This window comes from Arachis ipaensis, chromosome B06 (genome assembly GCF_000816755.2).
Source record: "Arachis ipaensis cultivar K30076 chromosome B06, Araip1.1, whole genome shotgun sequence".
NCBI classification, from domain to species: Eukaryota; Viridiplantae; Streptophyta; class Magnoliopsida; order Fabales; family Fabaceae; genus Arachis; species Arachis ipaensis.
Window position 1 is genome coordinate 41238459 of NC_029790.2, and position 4853 is coordinate 41243311.

The following is a 4853-nucleotide window of genomic DNA, read 5'->3' on the forward strand; positions in this document are numbered from 1 at the left end:
CCAATCAATCCCAGATCCTTGTCCCTTTAAAGCCCTCGCCCGTGACAGCCCCACCTCTCCCAAGAAGCCCTCGTGAGTCACCTCTACCCAAGATACACCCGTGACCAATCCCTCCACCCAACCTCTCCCAAACCTTCTATATAAGCCACCCTCTTCCCCTCTTCAAATCACAACACAACTACACTTCCTCCCCTCTTTCTAAACTCAGCACAAACACACTCACTCCCCTATCCCTCGCTCTTTAAACCCCAACCATGCCCCTACCTCCTATGAAGACCACCCAACCCTCCTTCTAACCCCTCTCCACACCACCATACACTCCACTCTTCGTCCCTCTTCTCTCCTCCGCTGTTCAATCCCCCCTTCTTTTCTTCTCCTCCCTTCTCTATTTTAATTTAGTTCCAAAAAAAAAATAAAATGAAAAAATAATACTTTTAGCATTGATTATTTTTATTCTCTTCTGTTTTATATTTTTGTTTTAATTTCTGTTTTTCCTTCTTCCTCCCCTTGTATTTATTTAATTTACTCGGGGACGAGCAAAAATTTTAAGTTTGGTGTTGTCGCTTTGCTGTCTTTTTTTTCTATATTCTCTGTTTTTTGTAATGGCACCCAAGACTAGCACACCTTCAAAGAAAAGGAAAGGAAAGGAAAAGAACCAGCCACCAGTTCTGATGATACACACAAATTCAGATCCAAGCTTCATGAGGAACATTTTTTTGAGAATACTATAAAATGGACTGTGATTCCTGAAGTGAGATTTGCACTAAAACCAGATGACTATTCAAAAATCCAGTTTCAAATTGACAACAGAGGGTAGAATTTTTTGTGCAACCCGCACACGGTGGTTGGGCAATTAATGGTCCAAGAGTTTTATGAAAACCTCTGGGTCTCATACAAGGACGTCGAGGGAGTCAATGAGAAGAATTATGAGAGCTATATAAGAGGCAAGGTCATTGACTTCAGCCCAGGAAGCGTCAGACGAGCCCTCCACCTGTTGTATCCATCTGAGCTAGCTCCCAGTTACAGTAGGAGAATAGATAATGACTGGGAGTTGGATCTGGTTATTGAAGAATTATGCGTTCCGAATTCTCATTGGAAGCTAAGTGCTGAGGGAAAGCTGAACCACTTGAAGAGCACTAACCTAGTCCCTTTAGCTAGAGGATGGTTGGACTTCATCCGGCGGTCCATCATGCCTACTAGCAATCGGTCCGAATGCACTGTGGACCGGGCTATCATGATTTACAGCATCATGAAGGGAGAAGTGGTGGAGGTGGAGAATATTATTCCAGACCAGATATACGAGATTGCCTCCAGCCCCTACAAGAATGCTAGGCTCAGATTTCCGCATCTGATTTACCGCCTGTGTGAAGCAGCAAGGGTAAAGGTGGAGAATGATTCCCCCATTCATGTTGAGAGACCAATCACAAAAAAGAAAATAGAGACTCACTGGGAACAGCGCAGGGTCCACAAAGAATAGCAAGTTCAGGAGGAAGCTCAGCAGGATCAGCCACCACTGCCTCAGGGACAGTACTTCCCACCTCAGGAGTACTGGCAGCAGCTCACCTCCTCCATTGAGCAGATGAGGATCACTAACGACAGCCGCTGTCAGCAATACACTACATCTGTAGAGGACATGAAAGCCACACAGAACAGCCATTGGGAGCATCTCTATACCACCCTTGATGAGATGAGGGCTGATCAGAACCTTTAGAGGCAGGAGATCTCTCAGCTGAGACAGGATTACAGCCGCCTGAGGGGATCATACAGAGCACAGCCTGAGGAGAGAGATCCGTACCATAGAGATTAAGGTGGTCTAGTTCCTTTCATTTTTTATAGTAGTGCCATTACTTTGATATGTTCATGTTTTCTGCTATTTTGTTTTAGTCATTACATGATCAGTTGTTATTTCAATTTCTAGGTTCTGGTTTAATTTATTTTTCTTTTATTTTGATATTTAATTTTTATTCTGAAAGATGTCTTGTGTATTGTTCACTGAGCTTGAAATCAAAAGAAAAGAAAGAAGAAAAAAGATGCAATGCATGAGTTAAAGAGTTTATAATAAAAAGTAGTCTCATTTAATCAAATGTGGTGGTGTTCTCTGTGATTCTGAATGCATGACATGAACTGTGCATATTTGAATTTGAATCAAGAAATGTTGATGTATAAGGACAAGGAATTTAGAGAACCATTATGAATTTTCTGAAATTAGTGAAAGTTGATCCTTAAAGCAAAAGAAACAGCAAAGGAAGAATAAAAAGCAAGGTCCAAGGCTTTGAGCATCAATGACTAGGGAGGTCAGACATGATTAAAAGATCAAAGAGTTGTTTCCCTATTCATATGCTTGTGGTGTTCTTGTGTCAAGATATCCTTGAGATAGAACATTTAGAGTCGAGATTAAATGCATTTAGCAGAGTATGCCAAAGTCTTTGAGAACTACTGTATGGGGGTAGCTGATAGAAAAATCAAAACTTCAAGAGAGTTTCCCAGTTAAGTGCTTGTGGTGTTCTTGTGTCAATTAACCCTTGAGATAGAGCATTTAAAGTCACAGCTAGGCTCAAGGTATAAAGCACCAGTTAATTGAGAATTTAAGGATATCTGCTGTGTTCAAGGATTAAACTTAAATATAAAGATCAGAGAATTCATAATATGATTGATGCATGAGCATCTTTCCTATCTTTTCCTAGTGAATTTGCATTTAATTTGTTGAGTTTAATCAAGAATTAATTATCTTTTAGCCACTATGGATGCTACTTTGAGTCTTGTGCAATTCTGTTTATTTTAGGTAGCATTCGGCTGGATTTGATGGAGTTTCTGCAGAACAAGAATTAAAGGAGATGACCAGCGAGGAGCGACGCGTGCGCGTACCTGACACGTGCGCGTGATCTGGAGGTTTGCACAGCGACGCATGCGCATACCTGACGCGTACGTGTGACACGCGAAGAAGACCATCGACGCGTACGCGTGACATGCGCCACGTGCAGAAAATGCTGGGGGCGATTTCTGGGTTGTTTTTTACCCAGTTTTGGCCCAGAAAACACAGATTAGAGGCTGAAGAATGGAGGAATCAGGGAAACACTTCTCATTATTTCCCAAGTTAGGCATGGATCCTACGAAGCAAGTGGTCCCCATCCATTAATTGAAGACTTGCTGATTGCTATAATTAATTCTGATTTAAATTTTAATTTGAGGAAAAGATATTAATTAGTTTTAAAAATTAGATTTTAAATTAATTAGGATTAGATATAAAAGAATAAAAGAAACTTCTCTTCAGAGGATTATTCCACCTCAGCCCAATTTACAGTTTACCAGAATCCTTATTTTCTCTCTGAACCATGAGCAACTAAACCTCCATTGTTAAGGTTAGGAGCTCTTTCTATTTGTATGGATTAATTCTATTATTTTTCTATTTTAATTCATGTATTGATTTATAATTTAAGAATTGTTTTCATTCTTTATCTTATGAAATTAGGTGGAACAGAAGTATGACCCTCTTTCTAATTGAGTTCTTGTATAACTTGGAAAAGCTCTTTACTTGAACAACAGCTTGAAAACAATTTCTCCTAAATTCTAATTATTTGGACTTAACAGATTACGTGACATATAATCCTCTTATATTTGGATAATTAGGATTTTTGTGGCATAATAACTAGAATTAAACTTCACCCCCTAATTGGAATTAATTGACCAAGGAATTGGCGGTTAATGAAAGTTAAAGGAGACTAGAAATGTCTAAGGAATTAGGGTCTAGTCACATATAGTTGCCATAAATTAAATCTTGCATGATTAAAATAAATTAATAAGAAAAATCAATCCGGAAAATAGATAACTCTGAAGCCTTAACTGCCTTTTCCATATTTTATTCCCAACTTATTTACTTGCCTGTCTTTGAACTCTGAATTTACTGTTTAATGCTTTTGAACTCTCAACCATTGTTGCTTAGTCCTTCAATCCTCGTGGGATCGACCCTCACTCACCTGAGGTATTACTTGGTACGACCTGGTGCACTTGCCGGTTAGTTTGTGGGTTATAAATTCTGCACCAAGTTTTTGGCGCCGTTGCCGGGGATTGTTAGTGATTAACAACTATCAGTTGTTTGATTGCTTAGATTAGGCGTTTTAGTTTTAATTTTATTTAAATTTTGCTTTAGTATTTTCGAAAAAAGAAAAAAAATATAGCACTAATATTTTTCTTAATTTCTGAAATTAAGTTTGGTGTTTCCTAGTTAGTCTTATTTTAATTTTTCTTATTTAATTTGCCTAATAATTTCGAAAATTTTTAGTCTTAATTTTACTAGTAATTCTCAAATTTTAGTATTTGTTTGTTTTATTCAATATTTTTATCTCTTTATTCAGGTTACCTCACTAGGAATTCTCTGCACTCTGACGTAGTTTCTTGTCTTCTGTTTGTTTATGTGCAGGAACACAGACAAAGAACATCTCTTCGACTTTGATCCTGAACCTGAAAGAACTTTTAGGCGGCGTTTGCAACAAGCAAGACTTTACAAGACTGCAGAATCCACTATGGATCCTAATGATGCTACTGATGAGATAACTTTTGCGTGGTCTAGAAATTTGCGGATAAATCCTCGTTGCAAGTATAGTTTCTAAACCTTCAAAAGCCCTTTCATACAAACGTTTTGGTTGTCACAAGTAACAAACCCCTTTGAAATTGATAACATTGATAACCGAGTATTCAAACCTCGGGTCGTCTTCTCAAGGAATTGTAGGGAGGTATGTTCTTATTATTGGTTATGAGTTTCTAAATTGGGGTTTTGGAAGTAAGGTGGGAATATGTTATATGATAAGTAAAATAAAATAATAATAATAAAATCTCTTGGCAAGGTATAAGAATTG

At 38.1% G+C, this 4853-nt stretch overlaps 1 long non-coding RNA gene across 1 annotated transcript in view; it reads right to left on the reverse strand.

Annotated features, from left to right (window-relative positions):
- Positions 1-4469, reverse strand: part of LOC110263967 — a 13566-nt gene extending 9097 nt beyond the window's left edge. Inside the window, exon 1 of the long non-coding RNA XR_002349694.1 lies at positions 4459-4469. This is a non-coding gene — a long non-coding RNA (uncharacterized LOC110263967). The remainder of the gene's footprint in view (positions 1-4458) is intronic.